At 50.6% G+C, this 23,352-nt stretch overlaps 1 protein-coding gene across 2 annotated transcripts in view; it reads left to right on the top strand.

The window, feature by feature from the left end:
- Window positions 1-23,352, top strand: part of ZBTB7C (zinc finger and BTB domain containing 7C) — a 341,604-nt gene that overhangs the window by 54,948 nt on the left and 263,304 nt on the right. For both annotated transcript variants that reach the window (XM_036078174.2, XM_078060366.1), the window contains exon 2: window positions 12,295-12,505. The gene's annotated coding sequence lies outside the window, so the exon portion shown is untranslated. The remainder of the gene's footprint in view (window positions 1-12,294; window positions 12,506-23,352) is intronic.

Consider the following 23,352-nt stretch of genomic DNA (forward strand, 5'->3'; position numbering starts at 1 on the left):
CAAACACGGTGCTGGATTTTGCCTCAGAGGGCTCGCAGGCCATGGATGCTAAGCCAGGTAGACAGACGAGGTTACACTTCAGGTCAGAAGTGCTCTAGGAACATGCTTTGGGGTGCCTGCTGAATCCTGGAAGAGGGGACCCTTGAGCTGAACCTAGAAGGCCTAGTAGAGGTTGGATAGTGGTGAGGGGTTCTTGCACAGCACCTCGAGTTCTTGCCCCCTGGCCAGGGGGGCCCCTCAGGCTCACCGGCTCTCTCCACTCCAGCCTCCTCTGTGCTCTGCCAGAGAGAAACCTCCCACTGGGTAGGATTCTGGGTCCTGTGCTGGAGCCTGAGCTTGCTCTGTTGGTGGGGCCAAGGCCAGGCTGGTGGGGGGAATGGGTACTTTTGGGGCCCTGCTGGTCCGGCAACTGCTGCTGTGAAATCTTTATCACTCCGATCAGAGGTTTCCTGTTTTTGGGAATAAGTGATTTAATTTATCTTATAGATCGCATTTGACTTCAGCACATAAAAGGCTCATTCAATTTGAAGCAACATCTCCACCAGGAATGGATTAACAGCAAGAAAACAGTTCTTTCTTAACATGGGTGCAGCTGGGACTTTGGAAACCCAAATACACTCCTAATCTCCTCTTGGAGCACATGCTGAGAGTCCCTCCTTTTGACGGGGTTAATATGCTTTCCCCACTGGGGCAACCTGTTGTCTCTCAGCCCAGTGGGGTGTCCATGCTGGAGGGGCGGTTTGGCTCTTCAAGATGCACAAAGCCACTGCTCTTTTAAATCTGCTGAACTTGGGCCCTCTCTTTGCTGGCTGCTGGCTTCATCCTCTCTGGTCCAGCCATGACCAAGAGTCCAGGTGATTGTGAGCAATGGTGACCCCCAAAGCCTTCCTGAGTCTATCCCTGGGATGAGCACCATGGGGACACAGAGGAAAAGTAAGCCTTGGCGTCCCTGCCAACAAGAGCTCAGTCCTATGCAGGGTTGGAGGAGGGAGTATATACATGAATTCTACATTCAGCTCTATGGAGGGCAATTCAACAGTAGCTGTGGAATTTCAGTGTACACATCCTTTGACCCAAGAGTTCCACTTCTATCCTGCAGATCCAGGCACATACAGGAAAGGGCATGTTTGCAAGACTGTTCATGGCGGGGCTGTTTGTAAGAGCAGGAGATTGGAAACAACATAAATGTCCGTCAGCAGGAGAGTGCAGCCACATGGTGGAATAGTATGCGGTCGTAAAAAAAAGAATCAGGGTGCTTTTATACACTGGTCTGGGATGATTTCACAGGTATTAGGATAAGAACATGATGCAGGACAGTACGGTGCCACTTGTGTAAAAAAGGGTAAAAATAATACATATTGCTATTTATGTATATAGGCATAAAGTCTCATGGGATAGAAACACAAGGAAGTATTAACAGGGGCCCCAAAATGAAGAATAAATGATCTCTGTCCCGGAGGCTTCCTGGAAAGTTTTGCAGTATCTCCCCGTCCCTTTAAAATGGCTTCTACGATGTGTGCACTGTGTCTCCCCGCCCCCCACATCGGCCTATTGGGCATGGCATTTCTAGGACCTTCTTGGGCCCTAGTGGACTAGACTTGCTCTCCTGCCCCTGCTTGTGGCCAGCCTGCCTTGAATACCTCTAGGCCTGGAGAACCCACCACCTCTTGAGAATTTTGGTTCTACTATGAGTGTTCCTCCTAAAGCACTTAGCTTGGGCACCATTCCTTCGGGCATCACTCAAGGATTGGGTAACTCCTTGTCTTGTCCCTCCTGCCCTCATGAGTGAGACCCCACACTCCCTCAGGTAGGGGTCTGTTGTCCACTCGTCATCTCGGGAGGGCCAAACATATAATAGGGACTCACTAAAAACCTACTGAATGGAAGCGTCCGTGTAGCTTCCATAGGTTGCCCTGGGCAGTGCCAGGTGGGCATTAGAAAGGATGCAAGAAACAAACAAACAAACAAATGGAAACTTGGTCTTTGAGCCTAATTTATAAACAGGAAACCTGTCATCGTTCTCTGCCATTTCCTTTGTCCCTGGCCATTTATATTGGAAATGAAGGCAAAGTGACTTCCTCCTTCAGCCCTCCCCCCTCCCCCCGGCATGTATTGCCAGGATGCTGCTATCTTCAACTTGAAGGGGCCACCAAGCTGCTAGTAGGTGCTTCTCAAGTCCTGCCAGCCACCCGGCAGCCAGCGCCACACCTAGGGCTGCAGCCCCCGCTGCCCTCCCCCTGCTGCTCTCCTCCCCTCCCCTAGCCCCAGCTTCCAGGGTCCTCCGCTCCATCTCAGCCTTGCTCTCCTGGCCAAATGCACCGGGTGTGTTTGAGCAGAGGTGACAGAGTGCACAGCCAGGTGACACATGTGCACGCCGTAACTCTTGGAAACCAGCCCTACCCGAGGGACTAATCCTGCAGCCCTATGTCAGCCTCTGCGGGAGACTGGGAGCAGCGTGTTCATGCAGGGAGACAGCAGGGTCTCCCAGAACAAAGCAGCCTGGAGCCACTGTCCTTGCCCCAGTGAAGAATTGAAGAATTGGGGGTCTGGGGAAGTGTGGCAGCCAAGGGGGCACGGGGCTGAGGATGTGAATGGAGACTCCCCATTTATGAGCTGTGTGACCTTGATTGCTTACCCTTTCTAAACCTCAGTTAGCTCATCTGTAAAAGTGGGAGCAGAAAAAGTCGCAGACCTGGGATGATACTGGGAGGTACAGTGTTGGAATTGAATTCTAAACCTGAGCTTGGCTTCTGGTCTGGCCCCTGTGCTCACATCGGCTCCAACTGTGTATAAACTCCCTCTGGGGAGACGGGCTGGCAAAGCAGAAGTAGGGGCCAGTTCAGGGGTGGGTGGCTGTGATGCCTGCCTTGACCTACCCTTGGGAAATGCCTGGCTCCTGGCTCCTGGCAGTGGTTATTATTTTGCAAGGCTTGTTCTATTTTACTGTCTTGGCTCATTTTTTTGTTGCCATGCTGCTCCCCAGGCTGGACCCAGCAGGGATGTGGGTTTGCAGAGGCTCCTTTCCGACAAGCCTCAGGGTGACATTGCGGGTTAGGTCTGTTTGTCAGGCAGGACAGGTAGATCTCCCCTCATACTGATGCCCGGGCTATCGGTCACCCCACCTTCTTCCCTCGGTTGCCTCCCATGCCTGTCTCCCAGACCCCCTCTGCCCCCATTCCATGCCCTTGTTCTTGCTGACCTCAGCATTTTGCAAGCCATCTCCCACCTTGGTCTCAAAGTGGCTTTGATGTTTCATCCCCAGAAGCTTCCCCCTCCTGTCATGGGCAGCCTGGCCTTCCCATCAAGGCCATCCTTCAGAACTGTCCACCTCCAGGCTTGAAATCTCTGGAATTCTCTTTTCTGACCATCTCCTCCAGGCTCTCTGCTGGTGTCCCCCAGAGGATTCGTGCTGTGGTGGGCTCCACTGTGCATGGAACAAGAAGTTCACATGTTCTGGGGGCATGTGTAGGGTTGGTGATAAATACAGAGTTGACTGGTCAGGTGGGAGAAGAGGCTGCTGGAAGCCTGGTGTGCAAAGGGGACCATAAGAGCATGCCGGGGGCAGCTGGCTCCCACCTGCTATGGAGGGGCAAAGGTAGAGGGCATCGAGGCTTTGCGCAACCTTGCTTGGCAGAGGACAGATGGACATGAATGGCTCCCCCAGATGTTTCTGGTCTAGGGATGAGTCTGCATCTGGCCTAATGCCTCTGGCTGGCTTCCTAGGGGAAGCAGGGGAAAGAAAGCCTAATTTGGGGACTTGTAGCATCTCTTATGAGAGGACGCAAGGCAAAGGCACACTGAAACTTGAGGATCGGTTTGGAGGGGGTAACACCAGGGACAGATAGAGTTGGGGTTAAATTCTAAATCTGAGCCTGCCTTCTCGTCTGGCCTGTGTAGTAATGTTGGCAACTCTGATGGTCTCTCAACCCGCATCTGGAAAGATCATCCAGTGAAGCTGAAATAAGTGTCAGTTCGGGAGTGGGGTCAAGAAACAGACACCTCACTTACCAGAGATCAGCCTGCCATCACCCCTCCTATCCAGAACATAGATCTCGAAGTGAGGGAAAAATGCCTCAGATCACTGAAAATGGCTAAAGCCCTGGCATCTTGTTCTTAAAAACACCCACCCCCATCAACCCTTGCTCAGAGCCCCATGGTTGCCCAGCCCAGGAGGATTCTAAGTTGCACATTAGAAGCTGAGAAGCTTCTTTAGGCAGGCATACCCAAGCAGGTAGCATGAGTTCTGGGAGCCTCCTGGTGGGAAGGGGCCGAGAGAAGAAAAGAGAAGCCCCCCCCCCCCCGCCAGTGGGGACAGAATCCCCCAGGACAGTGGAGAGCCTCCTGGAGACACTGGATGGCCATCAAGACAAGGTTATATCACATTCAGCACCTCAGCCACAGCAAGTCCCTTGTGAAACAAAGCTGGGGACAGATGTCCACAACAGAGTTTAGGTTTTATATCCTTTGCCACGAAAAGGAAGAGAAACACGTACATATTTAGAAAAATAATTTGTTCAGAGTAGGGTTAAAAGGAAACACAAATTTTGTTGCTTGAAGGGGCAATGTTAGGTTGTCTAGAAAATCTTTGCATGTGAAATACCTCATCTGTATTGCCAGATAAATGGTGATATCTCTTGGCCTCATAGAGCATTAGGACCAAAAAAGACCACGAGATCCCATAAACCCATTTAAAAATGTGTATAGCTGACGTAATTGAGGCTCAGAGATGTGAAGTTGTTTGCCCAAATTTCCACAGCCAGTTGCTGGCGGGACTGGGCCTTGAACTTGAATCACTAGAGAGCAAAGTGGATTCAGGAGCTGGGGAGCAGGCCTGGGTTCAGACACTGTATCTCGGGCAGGATTGGCCAGACCAGGGCTGGGACCTCCTCCCACCTCCCACAGGTAAGAGCCAAGGTCTAGATGGGAGACTGGGGGCCCTGAAACATCTGCCCAAGGACAGATCGGAGAGATGCTGCACAGAATGGGATGGGGGTCCGGGTGGATGGAGGGCTGCTTTTGCCAGGAGTGCACAGGGCTGTCTGGGGGCAGGGAGATGGGAGTGGAGTGAGCATGCCCAGTACATAAGTGAGCCGCAGGCATCCCCTAGCTGGAACGTTTGACTCCTATTCTAGAACAGCCCATCTCCAGGTGCATTAGGAACTGATTTGAAAGGCAGCTTATAGCCCTGACCTGGGAAACACAGAAGAAAATGCTAAGCACACCTTGTAATCTTGCAGGAATCAGATCCTGGAGTCTGATTTTTGCTTTCTCTTCCCTGCAAGAGAGGCAGAGAGGGCTCCAAGCACGGCCTGTCCAGCGCAGCTTCTTACTGAACATCTATCTACAGACTTCCTATTTTTACTCTTAATAACCGTAAGCTCGGGGTCACCAGGGTCTCCCTGTTGCTATAGTGAGAAGTGATAGTGCCAGCCTTCCAAAGCGCTGGACCCTTGGCTTAGAGGAAAAACAGAATCTGGGTTGCTTTATTTTTGGGTTTGACTGAGAAGATTTAATGCGCGGTGTTCCAGCCCTTGCAGCAAATGGCAGTTTGTGCTCAAAATACATCAAACCTCAATAACACAGAATAACTGACAGTTGGGGGGAAGTGGGCAAATAAGAATATGTAGAAGATAAGTTTGGAATGAGTTCCAATGGTAAAACTTCATCAAGAACATCTAGAAGATGATGGAGAAATGAAAACACACGTGGTGGTGTTCGTGTAATCCCACGGGGGAGGTGGAGGGGGTGGGGCCTCTTGCGCTGTAGCCTTCCCGCCAGGCTTCTTAAATGTGCCTTTGGCAGGGTTGAAGACACAGTGTGTGTATAATTTGGCAGTCCTGTTTCTCAGGTAATATGTAGTAAGCATCTTTCTGTGTTCCTACACTATGCGCATCAGTGTGATTTTTATTGTTTGGATCAGGTCACATAATTTGGTAATTGACTTCTCAGTCAAACCCAAAAATAAAGCAACCCAACATTCTCCTACTTTTCCTCTTCAGCATCTCTTGAATCCACCCTTGGTCTCCATGGTGCCATCTCTGTCAAAATTTTTTCTTTTTTTTTTTGATTTGGATAATTGGTCTGCCTTGTCCCTGTCCCCTACACACACACGCGCGCACACACACACACACACACACACACGGATTTCCTCCACTCTACAGCCTTGCTAATCAAAGGGTGGTCCCAGACCCATGGCATGGGCATCCCGTGGGAGCTTGTTAGAAATGCAGAATCTGAGACCCCACCTGGGACCTCCTGAATCAGAGTCTGCATCTGTATTTTGACAAGATCCCCAGGTGATTCATAAGCACATTAAAGCTTGGGAAGCACTGATCTGAAACACATTCCCTGTGGCTCCAGGATAGAATCCATGCTCCTGGCCAGGTGCACAACCTGCTGAGCAGAGACCAAGTGGAGAGGAGGTAGGGGTGAATAAGGAAGGGCCAGATCAGCAGGATCACTCCAAGTGGCAGGCCACTGTGGGCCAGGAACTGGAGAGGTTGGAGGGTAGGGGTTTGCCTGGGAAGGAAGTCCAAAATGGCAAACCCATGGAAGATGCAAGGTGGAAAACCGAGGGCCCAGTTGGCTAGCAGAGGCAGGGCTATTGGCTGGGGCCACTCGGCAACCAGTCATAGCTCACTCCCAGTTTACAGGGGCAGAGGCCGAGGCACAGAGAAATTAAGTTGCTTGGCCAGGCTCACAATCTAGTAGGCGGTGGAGCGGGGACACAAGCCTGATCCAGGGCCCAGCCCTTAACCACCCTGCAATGCAGGGTAGAGTGAATGGCAGGAGAGAGAAAAGAATAAAAGGATGTTAAGCTGCTACAATGAGCTGGGTACTATTTCACTTTATTACATTTAATATTCATACCCACGCTGCATGCGGGTATTCCTACCCCACGTTACAGATGAGGAGGTTGATTTGCATGTAAGCAATTACCTGAGTTCACATAGTTACTGACAGCTGAATTCAGGGTTTGAACCCAGGACACTGTGGGTCCGGAAGTGATGCTCTTTCTACCTTGCACTTCATCAGCAAGGTATGGAGTCGGTCTCTACTCTCAGAACAGCTTCTCAACTTTCTACCTGCTTCCTGGTTTTAGAACCCCCACCTCTGCCCGGGGACACAGTCCCCTTGCCTATTCATGGTGGGGAGAAATACAGGGTAATTCCTAGATGTTTTCCCTCAGTACCTAAAATTGTGAAACACCAGGACTAGAAGGTACCTGGTTTAGCATTGAGTCCATCTCATTTTATAGTTAAGGAAGCTAACACCCAGAGAGCTTAATGATTTGTCTAAGGTCACACAGCCACCTAGTTACAGATCCGAGACCCTGATTCTGGACTCAGGGCTCTTTTCATGACTCTGGGCTGTCTTTGTACCTGTTGCCCTGGGGGCCGAGGGTCCGTGCACTGCCCGGCCAGTCAGCATCAGGCTAGGTCAGTGCACGTTCAGCTTTAAGCTTAGGCTGGAGGGTGCAATAGATAAACTTTCATTAAAAAAAAAAGGTAATATCTGCTTATTGTTAAAAATTCAAGCAGTGTGTCTAGAAACAGCTGAAAGCACCCTCTCCTGGCCCTCCCCAGCCCACTCCCCGGGGGTAACCACTTAGTGCTGTCTCCAATGGCTCCTTAATTTTCCTGCCAGCCGTTGGGTTTTGTAGGATCCACACCACAGCAAGGCTTTTTTTTTTTTTAAAGATTTTATTTATTTATTTGACAGAGAGAGACATAGCGAGAGAGGGAACACAAGCAGGGGGAGTAGGAGAGGGAGAAGCAGGCTTCCCCGCGATGCAGGGAGCCCGATGTGGGGCTCGATCCCAGGACCCTGGGATCACGCACGACCTGAGCTGAAGGCAGACGCTTAACGACTGAGCCACCCAGGCACCCCAGCAAGGCTATTTTTAACGAGCATCCCAGGCTTCAGGGGGTTGAGGAGAGGGGAAGAAAAATATTCCATTTGTATATTTTTAATCCGTGCACATTTGAGCAGGCAGTGGCTTTCCTGTCCCTATTGCCAAGGGTTACGGGCAATTGATTAGACTTTCTGGATGCAGGGCAATCCTTTCTCTTCCCTTAACAAGGTTGGAAGGCCCGGGAGGGGTGCAGACGATATTTCCAGGGATGATGGCTGTCTCAGCTGGCTGCCTCCTGATCCTGCCTGCCCCCAGCCCTCTCCCTCCCGGCAGCCTCGAAAATCCTGGCTGGGTCTCCCAGGGCAGAGGAGGCCTGGGAACCTGACTCTTTGTGCCAGGCTCATATTTAGAAATGTCTCCAGCCAGAAGTTGGCATCTGTCCTGCTTGGACTCGGGGCAGGGGGTGCAGTCACATGCGTTGCCTTCAAGTGGGCAGATTCTGAGTGGGCAACAGCCCGCTTTGAATATAAACACACTCCTTTTATGCTGAGGACCTGGCATCTGAGCCTGTGCTCCTGGGCCCTGGGTGAGGGCAAGTGCTGGTAGCCGGACGGGCAATGGGGAGAGGGAGGAAAGAAGTCACAAGGCTTGAACTGGGCAAAATGGTGGTGGAGGAGGGACACCAGCTCCCTCCCCCACCCCAGCCCCAGTCCGTCCTTCTCTGTTTTCTGCACTCCTTCTCCCAGTGCCCAGAGCACTGCCCCTGTCTGAGGAGGGGCCCTGCAGCCCCATGGGGTGCCCAGCAATGTCCTGACCCGAGCTTTCCTTTTTGTCTCGGGAGGTCCCCAGGCTGGGGGGATGCAGTGTGAGTGGGACGGAAGTGAGGCTGGGTATGGGGCCACTTGCAGCGGGGTCTTGCTCCATCTCCCTGAGAGCAGCCAGCCCATCAGCCTCTCCAGATGGAACCTATAAAATGTGGCCCTGACAGCCTCATCCCCGAAGGCTCGCTCAGCACTGACCACAGAGGTTCAACCATTTTTTGCTCACCCTGCTTTTTCTTTCATGGCATTGTGCGAGGATAGATGATCTAGACCAAGTGATCCCGGCCTTAAGGAGTGGCCTCCTGGGGACAAACACGATGCCCCAGCCCTGTAAAAACTCCCTTTGCTTTTAAAACAGTTCCACTAAGGAGGGGCAATCTGGTTCTTTCCGCTCGCCTCAGATACTTACCGAGCACCTGGGAGGCGCATACCTTGTGCAGTCACCAGCCCCACAGCGCTGGAGGGGGCTTGGGGCTTGTCTCCCAGCACACCTCTCTGCCCTCTGCAGGCCTGCACTGGGGACCAAGGTGGCTTGCTCAAATTCAGCTCTCGGGAGAGGAGGCTGCCTTCCTGTAGCCAAATCTTCAGAGAGAATCCAAATGCAGCAACAGGATTTCCCTCCTACAGCCTGAAACCAAGCCCCTGCCAAGTGCTCAAGCTCCTGGCTGGCGGCCCCCACCTCTTAGTTCTGCCCCATCCTCCCCTGCCCTCCCCACATCTCAGGGAAGAAGCCTCCAAGCAGTGGTCAAGAAGGCTGAATAGATATTTTCTTTGTATCTCCTGGGAGCAACATGGTAAATACGCAATAACTGGATGAATGAACAAACAGATGAATAAGCAAGTGAGCAAATGAATGAAGGAACAAACAGAAAAGCGGTCTCAGCTCCAAAGGAACTTAACATTTGGAGGAAAAGACCGGGGCTTGTAGAATGGTGGCACTGTGGGACTGAAGGGGGGCCCTTAGGGCTTGGGCTCCCTGCCTTCTTATGGGAAAGGCAGTGCAGGCTCAGAGGCTGGAGGGGCTGCCGGGATGCCTCAGAGACCACGGAGGTCAGAGGATGGTGAAATTGCCCAGGGTGAGTGAGATCTGGAACCGAATGCAAGGCTGCCCTACTTTCCGTCTGCCACTGCCCTAAGTGTCCCTCGTCCTTGGGAAAAATTGCCTTTTCATATGGTTGGGAGTGGACGGCGCAATTTTTCTTCGAGGGTTAATTGTTTTGCTGACAGCACAGATAATTAGGAATGAGAATCCCGGAGTGAGGGCGACAGCACCATCTGCTGTGAATGTGGTTCAGCCCCACCTTGCAGGAGGGCTGGCGAGGGCTCCTCTCCTCACCCTCCCTACCCCCAACAAGAATTTATGAGCTTGAGCTGTTTGCCGCTGCCAGGTGACCGTGCAACCGGCGGGAGAGGCCGATGACTGGTTTCTAAAGGGTTCAGCTTGCTCTCCTCTCCCCTCCCCCGTGGCATCCCCTGCACATAGTAGGGCTCACTTAAGAGCTCCAAGGTTGACTAAGGACCCCCCCGGGCTGCCGGGGACTCAGAGAGCTAATGCCAAGGGAATGATTTGCTGTTCTTCTCCTCGCCCCATGTTTGGAGGTCTAGTCCGCAGTGGACTCGAGGGGGGCGCATGGGTCTGCACTAGGCACTGTGGCTGCCACTGGTGCTTGGGTCATCTTTTCTGCCTAGCTCTGTGGATTTGCTCCCTCTCCTGGGTTTCCAGGCCTGTGGCTTGTGCTGCTTGCTCTGGCGGGAGCTTGGTTGGCCCTGCCTTCTATTGCCAGGTGGGAATTTCTAAGTCGTTACTTCCTCTCTGTCAACAGAAGCAGAGCAGCTTTGGAATCAAGCAAGGCATCCTATTGTCCAGGAGCAGATCTTTCTTCATGTGGGTGGAACATTGTGTGTGTGGTTTTTTTAAAATTTTTATTATTTAGGAATATATCACATATACAAAAGAACATATAAATGTGTATATGCTTTTTGAAAATAATAATAGCAATTGCCTTGTTTGTTCCAAGGGATGAACAAACACCACCCCCAGTGATGCCTTGCCCAGAAATGCCTCGGAGGTTGGAGCTATAGTGAGTCAGGTGCCCCAGGAAGCTCAAGGTCGGCACAGCCCCCACACCCCAAAGCTGGAGCTATTTATCACAGCCAATTGCCTCTTTGCCTGAGCTGCCCCTGTTAGCTAGGAGCCTGCACATCCCTGTCTTCCTATTTATCACTCTGTTCTCTCTGTGCTTCCCCCTCCTAGACCCTGCTCTCAGGGAGGAAGCCGAAGGCATGATTGTTCTCCTCTTGTCCCTATCCTCCCATAACAGGCCGAGCATGTCTCTCTTCCCTTTCCCCTTCCCACTCCTATTGAACTGCCACCCTCGAGGTGACATGAGGTTAACCTAGGACCTGGCAGCTTGCTGGAAAGAATGATAATTGGGAGTCAGGAGTTCCTGTCTTGCCTCTTTCACCAACTTACTGTGTGACCTTTAGCAAGATTCTCAACGTCTCTGTGCTGTGTTTCCTCATCTTTAAAATACACTTTATGTTGCTATTCTGAAACCAAAGAGGTCCAACAGATGTCAAAGCAGCTTGAAGGGTGCTTGCTCATCATTTTATATGTTGTAAGACATTGTCATCATCATGCTCATAGAATTCATGGAACCTCACATCCCTGCCTTCCTTTGCCACCCTCATCCCTGTCCATGGTGCTACCCCTCAAGGGTAGTGCTGGGTGCCCTGGTGGGCACTCTCCACCTGCCACAGCCCCTTCTCAGCAGTGGGTTCACTGAGGCTCAGAGGAGCCCAGGGTTGGGGTGGAGCTCAGGGTCACGGCCATCTGGGTATCAGGAACCCTTCCCTTGCACCCTCAGAAGTGGAGGCCGTGACTGGCCAGAGGTACAGGGCTGTGGCTAGTGGGGACCCAGTCTCCAGAGGTGAGCAGACCTCCATGTTGGGCACCCCTTAGAGTGTGGACCGTGGTCTTGGCTAGGAGATGTGGTCACTCAGTGAAGCCAGTCTGTGTCCCTTACTCAGTGAGGCTTGCATCTCCACACTTGTCTCTTGCTCTGAGCCCAAGGGCTGCAAAAGAAAGTTCATAATAAGCCACAGGTGGGTGGCCTGCCTGGAGCCTCCAAACCACAGCACGCTGGAAGCCTCACACCCGGGGCCTGGGCCATAAGAGTTGAGGAATGTCCCTGGTGGACATGGTTCTGCTCTTTGTGCATCTCATCAGTGGAGGGAGGGCACCCCGTTCCTTCCTCTTTCCTGGGATAATAAGGTTCTGTTGGTGTTATGTGCCGAACTCTGAATTGTGGGTAGGATGAAGGGTAGGTCTTTCAGGCAGATAAAACAAAATATACAGAGGTAAGAAAACAGGAATGAAGGGTGTGTGTGTGTGTGTGTGTGTGTGTGTGTGTGCACGCTGAGGCCTGGGGGCAGGGCTGGTGGGTGGGACATTGGCAGTGAAGACCCTGGCTGAGGTAAATCTGTATGGTCACCAGCAATTGCAGGACCTAATCATAAAGAGCAATAAGAGGATGGCTGGAAAATTCTAGAAGAGTTAAAACTTAGACATGTGTTTCTGCTCATGGTAGGTGACAGAGGCCTCTGTTCTTATTGCAGGTCCCTTCTGAAGCAGCTGGGAGCTCAGAGGAGTGGGCCAGCCAGGAAAGCAAGAAGGGATGGCGTGGAGCCCAGCCAGGGCCTGAGGAGTGAACATCAGCCGCAGACCGCTGGACCTGGAGCCGCCAAGTCAGGAGGGCTACGCCACCAGGGAGACTCAAGAAGAATCGATGCTTCGGCCCCCAGCGACATGTACATGGTGTAATGACAGGTAATGAACCTGAGGCTCATCTATCCTTTCTGAATGATATGGCAGGTAGGAGAATACATCAGCCTGCAGTAGACATAAAATGTCAACCCTTGGAAAGATAACTATGCAAACAAAGTGCCGTAAGGCCCGATAAGATGATAGATGGATACTTTATAGTTATTAGTTTCTGCCCCATGCACTTGTTGGAGCCAGGCACCGGAAGATTTAGCATCGGGTGGGTTCACTTCCTATGCCTTATGGGAAGGCGTGATGCCTTTATTGATATAGCACCTCTTGTTTGAAGAACTCAAAGTAACATATCAAGAAGTCATTATTCCCCACTGGCTCCCTTGGGAAGCAGGGAGTTGATGCCAGTGGGGAAACAGAGGCAGCGAGGGGTGCAGGGGTGCTTTCATATATCCATGAAGTGGGGATACATGGGGGATAGGTCTGGAGACCTCACTGGTTGGGAAGCCTTCTTGATTGACTGAGCTTTCTCCAATGACAGGGGCAGGCGATGGATTGGTATTTCTTGTAGAATAAAGAAAAAGGGACTTTATGACTCCCTCCATCCCTCCAAGGGTGCTAGGTCAAGTAGGAGATGATCAAGGGTGGCTGGGGAATATCATGAGTAGGGATTTGGGGAGCACCGGAAGGGGCTGGTAGATACCCTGGATGTAGAAGTTGACCCTGGGAAGTCAGCCAAGCAGGAAGCATCAAGCAGGTCCCCAGAGCCTAGAAGGTGGAGGTTTGAGGCTAGAAAAAGAAGGGAGCCAGTGGGAATGGAGACCCCGAAGGTGAGCTCTGATCCGATGGAGGGCCTGTTCCCATTGGTCATCTGGTCTTTGCTCTGTGCGTCACAGAGGGTACCACTCTGGCAACTTCCACTTTGGGGAAAACCGCAGGCTAGGCCAGAGGCAAAAATAGCTTAGGGCCTTGGGAAACTGACCAGGGCAGGGGGAGAAGGACCAATGGCCTGGGGCAGGAGGCCCAAGGGGGTGTGGCAAATTCCATTCCAGTGCAGGCCAGTGTCAGGATCCATAGGGTCAAGCCAAGGGGTGGGGAGAGGCAGAGTATTAGGACTTCTGGGTGGCCTTGTTCTAAATCAGGCAGAAAGAATAAGATGAAGAAGGAATTTAGAAAGCTGAGCCTGGCTCTAGGAAATGGGTCAGCCATAAGCACCAGGCAGGCCCAGGACTTAGCGCCTGTGTATATGAGGAAATAGAAGGAGGGTTGGGCTCTGGGGAGCCCAGCAAGGATAGTCAGGGGACTGGCTGTGCTTGGAGGGGCTTAGCTAGGGAGGCAGCCAGTTCCACGGGTACCTGCGGCTGTGTCTCTGGGTACCCAGATGCCAGCATACTGGCCCTGGGCTATTCACATATCCCACCTCTCAGTGGGGAAGGCGGTCTGTATGTCTCAGACTAGACTGGGGACCTAGGCAGGGCTGACCCTGGAGGCTGACCCCATGGTGGCAGGTGATAGGGGCGGAAAAGGTCCAGCCCTGCAGGGTGGTGTGTGAGGACTTTCATCATGTGTGTGGTTTCAGGAAGGTAGGGGCAATATGCTTCCTGATCAAGGCAAGAAAGAGGATCAGGTCTCTGAAAAGGTTCTTAACCTATTTTACCAATATTACTGAGTACCTGTTATGTGCTGGGCCCTGTGCTAGGTGCCAGAAATGCAAAGATGTATGAGGCATCTTCATTGCCAAGGGAGGGGGGATGGGGCACAGGAAGAAGCATGGCAGTGAGGACAGAGCCAGGATGATGGGAGCCTTGGGCTCCTATCTTCAAGACAGGTACAATACTTTCTCACTCACAGGCTGGTTGGGAGAATTAAATAAAATAAAACATGCAAAAACAGCACAGCGGCTGGCGCCATACCAAGTGATCAATACATCAAACTTACTTGCATTTTGCCGCCCTTGGAGGAGCTCACAGTCTGGCAGGGGTGGGAGCAAAGGAGGCTGGGAGAAACGCATCCTAATTCTCAGGGCTTGCTATTGCTAATGGGGTCCGAGGCCTGGACTCTGAAAACCTGGTTATCAGAATTTGTCTGGCCATGGAAGATGTAGTTCAAGGTGGATCCAAACACTCAGAAATGGTGACAGTGTTCAAGTGCTTTGGCAATTGCCAGGCCCGGGGTTCTTTATGGGCACTGAGTAGAATAGAGGGTGGGAGGGGTGGGTCCAGGAATTTCCAGAAGCGTTGAGAAGAGAGGACATTCTCGGAATGCTTGGAGAGTCTTGCCTCCTCGGCTTCCAGTGCTGTTCTTTGCAGCGGGGCAGGGTGATCGGGGTATAGAAACCAAGGCAAGCCTTGGGTCCTACAACAGGGCTGCCTAGGAGAGTCTGAGCACCAGCCACAGATGTAAGCCACACATGGGATTTTAAATTTTCTAGTAGCCATACAATAAAAGGTAAGCATAAGAAAGTAAAATTAATTGTAATAATGTGTTTCATTTAACTCAAAAGGCCCAAGTATTTCAACCTATAATCAATATACAAATTATTAATGAGATATTTCACATTCTTCCTTTCATGCAAAGTCTTCCAAGTCCAGAGTGTATGTGACACAGGCAGCACCCCTCTGTTTGGACTAGCCACATTTCAAGTGCTCATCTCAAGTGGCTTGTGGCTACTCGACTGGATAGCTCAGGTCTAGAATCTAGAACATCTTGCCAAGGGGCACCCAGAGGCCAGGTGTATCCTGAGCTTAACAACAGGACTTACTATTATGTCCTCTTCTTATGACACATCCGTAATGCATCCCTGGGGAAATTGGCTTCAATGATCTGAGATGTCTTGAATCACTCGTTCTAGATGGTGATTTATGTTTTCGGGAAACAGCCCCGGCTGTGGGTGTCCCCGCTGGTCTTAGGACTCCAGCACCTGTTGGTTCGAGGCTGATCTCAGGCAGTTCCTAAAGCTCTCTGAGCTTCAGAGGCTTTGTGGGAAGTGACACTGATCATCTCTATCTTGCTGGGTAACGATGAGGACTTACATACAATAATGAGTGATCACTCCGTGACATTCGCTGTCAAGAAGGAATCCTTGTTATTTTCCTAAATCAAATGAAAACCAATTAGAGTTCCCCTAAGTTTGGCAGAAGTTTCCTAGCAGGCATTTCTGTAGTTCTGTCCATTGTATAGGAATGATGGGGCTTTGCAGGTCAGGAAAAATGGGGAAGGAGGCGAGGCCTGGACCCCAGCACACGGCAGCAGGGCCTGACCTCCATGTGGTCATCTGGAGGAGGCAGGCCCTGCAGGTAGCTTGTGCCCCCAAGTCAGCTCTGCCATAGGGCATCTTGGGGTACTTAGGCCTTCATCTTTAGAGTTTGGACACGGCCAAGGTGCTCTGTTCCAGTGGAGTGAGGGTTGCCGGTCATTCCAGGACCCCTTACCTAAGCCATCCCAAGTGTCTTGGGACCCACCCCAGGGATCCTGCTCCAAAAACTGCATGTCCTACAACCCTTCTGTTTCCATTCTCCCAGCTGCAGCCTTAGAAACGAAGACCCATCTATCTCTACCTTATTACCCGCTACCTTTCCCCAGCCAGAGACATACGGGTGACTCCCTCTGAGGGTAAGGGGACCCATTGCCACAGAGCGTGGATGCTCTTTCTGGGGATAGGGAGTGTGGTTTTTATTATTTCGTGAAGAACATCTGCTCCAGCCACAGGCCTCCAACAGCAGCAGTGAACTGAGGTTTGGCGAGAATTCTGCCCTAGGGATGGAGGTTTTAAGAGAGTGTCTGCAGGCAGATCCCATCACCTCCTGGCCTGCTGTGGAAGGAGCAGGAGGTGAAGGTCAGTGACACAAAGAGTAAGTGGGTGTCAACTGCACTGGATAATCAAGGCAAAGTCTACAGAACGAATGGAGACTCCAGGCCTGGGGACCGAGGCGCGGTTTTCAAGATTGGGTCAACACTTGGTTGTGTGTGGTGGGGTCAGTGGTGCTCTCATGCTCACTGCAGTGGCCTGTGGGTCCCCGTGTTGCTGCCTCTAGACAGGAAGTCCTGTCCCCTGAAGGAGCTGGTTCCTGCTTCCTGCTGCCTCTCCGGGGAACTGAGTTCTCAAAGCTGTCACGAATCAGGAAGGATCCTCCAAACCAGTGTCATTGTGACTTAACATCTATTTTAAGAGGTAATCCATGGCACATTTGGAGGACAGTGGGAAGGATGTTTCACGAAATCAAGCGCATTTAGACAGAGATGTAGTCATGGCTCTTTCTAAGTTGGCTGTGTGACCCCGGGCAGGTTGCTCAACTTCCCTGGGCCTTCATGTTCTCATCCATTCAATGGGCATGAGAAAGTGAATTGCAGTGATGCCAGGTGCACATGCATTTCAAAAGGAAGAGGTCCTATGAGGCTTAATCACCAAAGATTTGAAAGTCTTACGGCAGCACCCTTGCCCTCCCCACCTCGAACAGTGTATAATTCTGTTCTTTAAAATTAGCCTCTCTGTTGCTTCCTGGGGGCCCACAGGGAGTAGTTTCTGATAGATCCCTTTACAGTTTTGCAGCAGGGAGAGGAAGAAAGCCACATTGCCCTTGACTGACAACCTTCGTATGGGTATTTAACAATTTTAATTTTTCATGATTCCTCTGATAAAAATAGTGCCTGACTAAAAACAAATACATTTGTATTTTCCATCTCCTTAATTAGTTTCTAATTTGGGGGTTCTTATTAGCTTAAAATCATCCCACTGAAATGGTCCTTGGATGATAAAAAATATGAAAACCACAATCAATTCTAGAGAGATCTTGGTATTTAATTATGCTGATTGGAGCACTAGAGACCCCTGGCAAAATGAACCTCTCAGAATAAGCTTGATTTGTGTAATTTGGTTTTTAAAAATTTTGGATGCATATTTATCATATTCAACTATGTGTTCTTATTCTCCTTGAGATTCTGACTCATCTTCTAGGAGATGGGTGGAGGAATCCACAGGCTGTTGAGATCCTGGGATTCTAGCTGAGCTCACAGAGTTGCTGGTAGGGCCTGGCCTGAAGGGAGCACGGGGTCCCTGGCTTGGCTGGTCATTTAAAAATATCTTTTCTTAAAAAAAAAAAAAAAAAGGAAAGTTAAAAGTCATACAGAGACAGGCTAATAAGAAAGGATATGCTGATAGAATTTTGGAACTTGATAGAAACAGTCTCCCATGAAATCTTAGAAAATGGGCAAGTCCCAATGGGTTAGAGATGCATCTAGAAGCAAAATTCAGGATGTGATATATAACTTTGGAGGCACTGGGAAGATCTAGTTGCTCAAAAAGGTATCCAAACCCATGGATCCATATTCGCTTTGCTAAAAGTTGGACAACCAGACGTAATAGGAAAGACACAGCCTCACCCATGATATTTGCTTGCTGTAAAGCTGAACCAGATCTGCTCAAGCCTATAAATCTAACTACCATTTTATACAGGAACTAGAGGAATATGCAAAACGCCACTGCAGGGAGGCCATCCCCAAAGCCACACCAAAACCTCAGGACAAATGCCCTCATTTCGCTAATTGATGTCGAGGTGGAGGTAAGGGGAGGTATAGGGGAAATTATTACAGATTAGTAGAGTCTTTTTTTTAAGGATTTATTGATTTATTTTAGAGAGAGAGAGCCCATAAGCAGGGCAGAGGGAGAGGGAGAGAGAGAGAAAAGCAGACTCCCCGCTGAGCACAGAGCCAAATGTGGGGCTTGATCCCATGACCCCCGGGATCATGACCTGACCCAAAATCAAGAGTCAGATGGTCAACTGACTGAGCCACCCAGGTGCCCCGATTAGTAGGGTCTTAAGAGACACACCAAGCAAATGCACTCTGTGGGTCCGATTTGAGTTCTGATTTCGGGCCTACCTGCTGTAGACGGACCAATCTGAGAGAATCAGGGACATTAGGTCCACAATGGGCATTAGATATCCAGGAATTGTTATGAATTTTTTAAGGCATGTAATACTGTGGCAGTGTTACATACTGAAGTATTTACAGATGACATGATATCTGGGATTTTCTCTAAGATATTCCAGATAAAAAAGATGAAGCAAAAATAGCAGATTGTTGCATATTGTTGAAGCTGGTGATGGACACCTCGGGATTTATTATGCTCTTCTATTTGTGCGTGTTTGAGAATTTTAACAATGAAAAGTAGAATAAGAAGAAGAAGAAGCAGAAGGAAGAGGAGGAAAAGGAAAAGGGTGGGGGGAGAGGAAGAGGAAGAAGAAGAAATGTCCTTACTAGCTGGCTGAGCCCTGAAATTCACCATTAGAGCTTTATTCATCCAGCTTAAGCCTTCCTTCATCCATAATACCCAGCTTCTCCTGGGAGTGTGAGTTCCGCTTTAGGAAAGTCACAGTGGGTCAGTAGAAAATTTCCCCAGTGCAGGATACTGTAGGTGCCTCATGCAGAAGAGTGCTAGGTGAGGTCAAGTTTGGAAAAGACTGTATTGAACTAAGGCAAACAGATCTCTTTGGAGCCTTGGTTTGGCTGATACGTGCTGTGCATCTTGGGCGAGGGTGGGCAGTGGTCCCCAGAATTATTTGTCAGGTGCTTCAAAGGAGACAGAAACCTCCAGCCCCTTCAGGGAAAATCAGACTAAGGTCAGAACCCTGGTTCCAGAGCTGTTTCTATTCACTAACTAGTCATTGATTAATCATCACACTGTCTGCACCCCAGTTTTCCTATCTGTAAAAGGAGCTTAATATCACCTACTGCGTACTTTACAAGACTATCAAAGGGCTTTGTACACAGTATAGAGCCCAAGACCAAAGGTTAAATTGTGTGGTTTTTATTTGGTGCCGTTTTCTGAAGCTTGGTCCCTGAGTGTTTGCTTGGAGGCTCATGGCTCTGTGTACAGCTGAGGCAACACCACCTCAAGAATGGACTATCGGAGGGTGTCACATGCTCGAAAGATAAAAGGTGGTAAAAACAAGCTCTCTGCCCTTTGGGAGCTCACGATGGACCCGGGGAGGCAGTGAGAATAAATAGTGATGGGGACTAGCAGAGCCATCTAGCCCTCGGGACAAATGGAAGTCTCCAATTTAGAGGAAGAGGGGAGCGCTCTTGGTTGGGGTGGTCTGCGGAAGGCCACCTGGAGGAGGTAGCACTTGACCTGGGCCTTGAAGCTGCAGGCGATTTGCTCAGGCCATCCCTTTGTTGGTTATGGATCACTTAGTTGGAATACTTCTCTGTCTCCTGCCTCCGCCCGCCCACATTCTGCAGCTGAGCACATAAACCTTGTTTGGATTACAGTACTATCTGACTCGGGGGCCCAAGTCCTCCCCATCCGGAACAGGGGTCAGTGCTCCCCCCCTGTTCGGCCCTCCCAGCCACTCCCATCCTCTCCTCCGCTCTGTCTCCACCTCTAGTTTCCGTCTGCCACCGGAGCCCAGAGGAGCTGGGATTACTCATCCCGTCCACACTCATCACTCCTGCCCTCCCTTTTAAGTTAAAAAAAACAAAAAAAAAGTATAAACCACAGAAACAAAGCAATAAATTATGACTCAGAGACACCCAAGCCTTCATGTGGAATGTTTATCACTGTCAAATCATTCCTTCGGGCAGTGAGAGAAGACAACCTGAGTGGGGATTGTGGGAAAGGTGGGAAGCAGTGGTGTGAGTAGAAGTGGAAGGATTGGAGGCACCCTTGGGAGCTGGCCTGGTTTCTTGGGTGCAGAGAGGTGGCCGGGGGGCTGTGATGCCCCTCGCGGGGTATGCATGCAGTTCTTTGGGGATGTGAACAGCATTCAAGAGCACTTGTTCACAGAGAGCCCACACTGTCCTTTAATCGGCACAGCAGAGATGAAAGAAAAGGACCCAGGGAAAAACAGGGCTGGGGTGGGCGCTTCGAGTCAACAAGGGGGCCAGCTCCGTGCCATGCCAGGATTCAGAAATGTGCACGTGTGCCTTGTCCTCAAGAGCCTGCGTGGGCAGAGCTTAGCCCACTCCTGGCACGCTGTAAGGCTCGGGAAGCTATTGTTCGTACTGCTATTGGGGGGAGGGGCTCACACAGTGCCTGGCACGACGTTGCCCCCCACTGTGGTCTTCACAGTGACTGCACACCTCAGCTTTGGGGTCAGAGAGCCCTGCTGTTGAGTCCTGGCTCCACCACTCGGGCAGTGACTAGGTCCTCCTGAGCCTCGGTGTCCTTTGGCATAGGATAGGGTCACCACGCCTCCCTCCAGGATGGTTGGGTGGGGAGGAAAGGAAATGATCCAGAGAGAGCCCTTGGCCACTGTGGACCCTCACCAACTTTCAGTCTTTATCTCTACCCCTTCTGCCACTGTGAAGTAGTAAGACATCCAAAAAGCTACCCTGAGCCTCAGTTTCCTTATCTACGAAATGGAAATAATGAGATTGCCTGCCCTACTGACATCACTTAACAGTGAAGAGTGAGTTTAACGGGCAATGAATGTAACACCATTTGAAGGAGTAGCAAGAGTTCATCAAACATTTAAAAAACCATATACGTGTGTCTGTTCACGTCAGGTATTCACACGTATGAATGCGCACATGCAGACCATACTCAGAAGAATTCCCCGAGGGGCAAAATGTATCCACAGCGTGATGCGGGTGGCCTGGGAGGGAGAGAGGTAGCACCTGCCTCTGCACTGGTTTGTATTGTGCTTTTTGGCTGCCTTACTTTCCCAGAGGCCGTTGGTCCCCTTTTCTGGCCTGCTGCCCTGCGCTCGTGGGGTGTGGGAGAAGCACGTGGGGCCAGGCCCGGCAGATGTGGCATCCAGCTCGGCTGCTGAAACTGCCCCGTGTGACCCTGAGCTAGTCCTATAACTGCTTCCTCGGACACAAAAATGAAGGCGGAAAAACTGTAGGCTATAGGACATCAAGAGGACCCCGCAGGCCGATGAGTTAAAGCCTTCCTAAGTTGTAAAGTGGCAGCCAAATGGAATCTGCCACCATCCTTAGATGGTCGGCCGGGACTTCGGAGCCCAGTGGAACAAAAGATTTAATAGCACTTTTTAATTGATTAATGTGCCTCCTGCTATTTCACCTGCTTCTGGGAAGGCAGGGGAACTATTTTTCTATTAGAGACACACTCCTTAAAGAAGCCTTCCCTGACTCTGATCCCCTGTTGCCTTTCTGAGTCAGAGGGTGTACCTTCTCCCAGCCCTGGCTGTTGGGGCCGAGGTCAGCCATCCATTTACCCACTTATTCTAATTCGCTTTATAACTTAGCACTCACTCTAGGTTTTGATTTACAGTTAATGGTTCATCTTTGAATGAACACTTGTCTGGAATCTTCCATCACTCAAAGGTGGTGGTATTGACTTGGCAGCCAGGTAATGAGTCCTAGAGTGCTAAGTCTTTTTTTTTTTGGGGAGGGGAGGCAATATTTCCCTTGTTTTTCCCCTATCAGCCACATAAAGAACCCTCCACAAGTATACACTTATTTTATTTTAAGGCCACATCGTGTAGTGGAAAGAGCACAGGGATTAGTCGGGAGATAGGAGCTCTGAGCCCCACTTTGCTGTTAACTCACTCACTGACGCTAAGTGAGAAAATATTGACCTCTCTGGGCCTCAGTTTCTCATCTGCCAGGAAGTGCAGGGTTGGGAGGGGCGTTCTTTTTTTTTTTTTTTTTTTTTAAGATTTATTTATTTGAGAGAGAGAAAGCACGAACAGAGGGAAGAGGCAGAGGGAGAGGGAGAAGCAGGCTCTCTGCTGAGCAGAGAGCCCGATGTGGGGCTCGATCCCAGGACCCTGGGATCACGACCTGAGCCGAAGGCAGACGCTTAACCAACTGAGCCACCCAGGTGCCCCCTGGGAGGGGAGTTCTTGCTCTGAGCCTCTGGCTTAGCAAACCAGCCCAATGAAGTGTATAATGAATGAATGAGAGAGATCTGTGTTCAGATTACAAAAATAATAACTGCTTCATATAAGAAAAAAATTACAAGTGTTTCACTGAGAAAGCAAAGGGGGTTGTAATACTCCCTCCCCACCCAGAGACTAGCACGGCCTCACTATATCTGTATTGTCACCGTGGGTCTGGAAAATAGATCCAGATGGCCCCAACATGAGATCAAGCTATATATTATGTTCTGCAGCTTGTGTTTTTACTTAATATATCTTTAAGAAAACTACTCAAACGCATCACTCTTGTTTTTTATAATATGGTTTTCTATAGTATGGATATCATCTATTAATAGACTAGAATTAATTTCACTAATGGACATCTGGGTGGTGGCAGTGAGTTGTAATTGATTGGATGGTTGGCCGCCCCTCCTATTCTGGGAGCGGGTCAGAGAGGAGCCTGTGAAGGGAGAGCATGTTTCCAGGGCCAAAGCCGCCATCCTGAGTGAGGGCGCTGTTCCCCAGAACTGGGGGGCGGGAGGGTCAAGCTGGGAACACAGTGAGGAGGGCCTGGGGTGGGGTGGGCTGGAGCTACTGACAGGCAGGAGCCTAATTGTGTAAACATAGTTCTTAGTGCAGCTTGGTTGCTCCGGGACCACGGAATGTCAGCAGCTGGGACAACTGTGAGTCAGGGCTGAGTCGGGGAGTGGAAGTGGCATAGCGCTCCAGAGGCGGGCAGCCTCGAACGGTGCTGGCCTGGTGCCGGCCCCCGCCTCGCCTTCTCCCTCCAGTGCCGACACAGGGAGGCCAGGCCACTGTGGCCAGCCCCAGCAGGCTGCCTGTCTGTCCTCTGTCCCCAGCCTCCACGAGGCTGGAGGCTGGTGACATACCCGCCACTTCTGTAGGACCCCAGGCAAGGCAGTATTAGGATCTATTTTTCGGAGAAGGCAGAAGGGAGATGTTGTTGGTTCTTGTGCCTAGAATTTTTTCCCATTTCCTCTTTCCTCTTGTGTTTGACTGAATTAGAATTTTTGAATCGGTAAAGCATTTATAGGGTTCAAAAGTCAAAACGACATA

The sequence above is a fragment of the Halichoerus grypus genome, chromosome 13 (assembly GCF_964656455.1).
Source record: "Halichoerus grypus chromosome 13, mHalGry1.hap1.1, whole genome shotgun sequence".
Classification (NCBI taxonomy): domain Eukaryota; kingdom Metazoa; phylum Chordata; class Mammalia; order Carnivora; family Phocidae; genus Halichoerus; species Halichoerus grypus.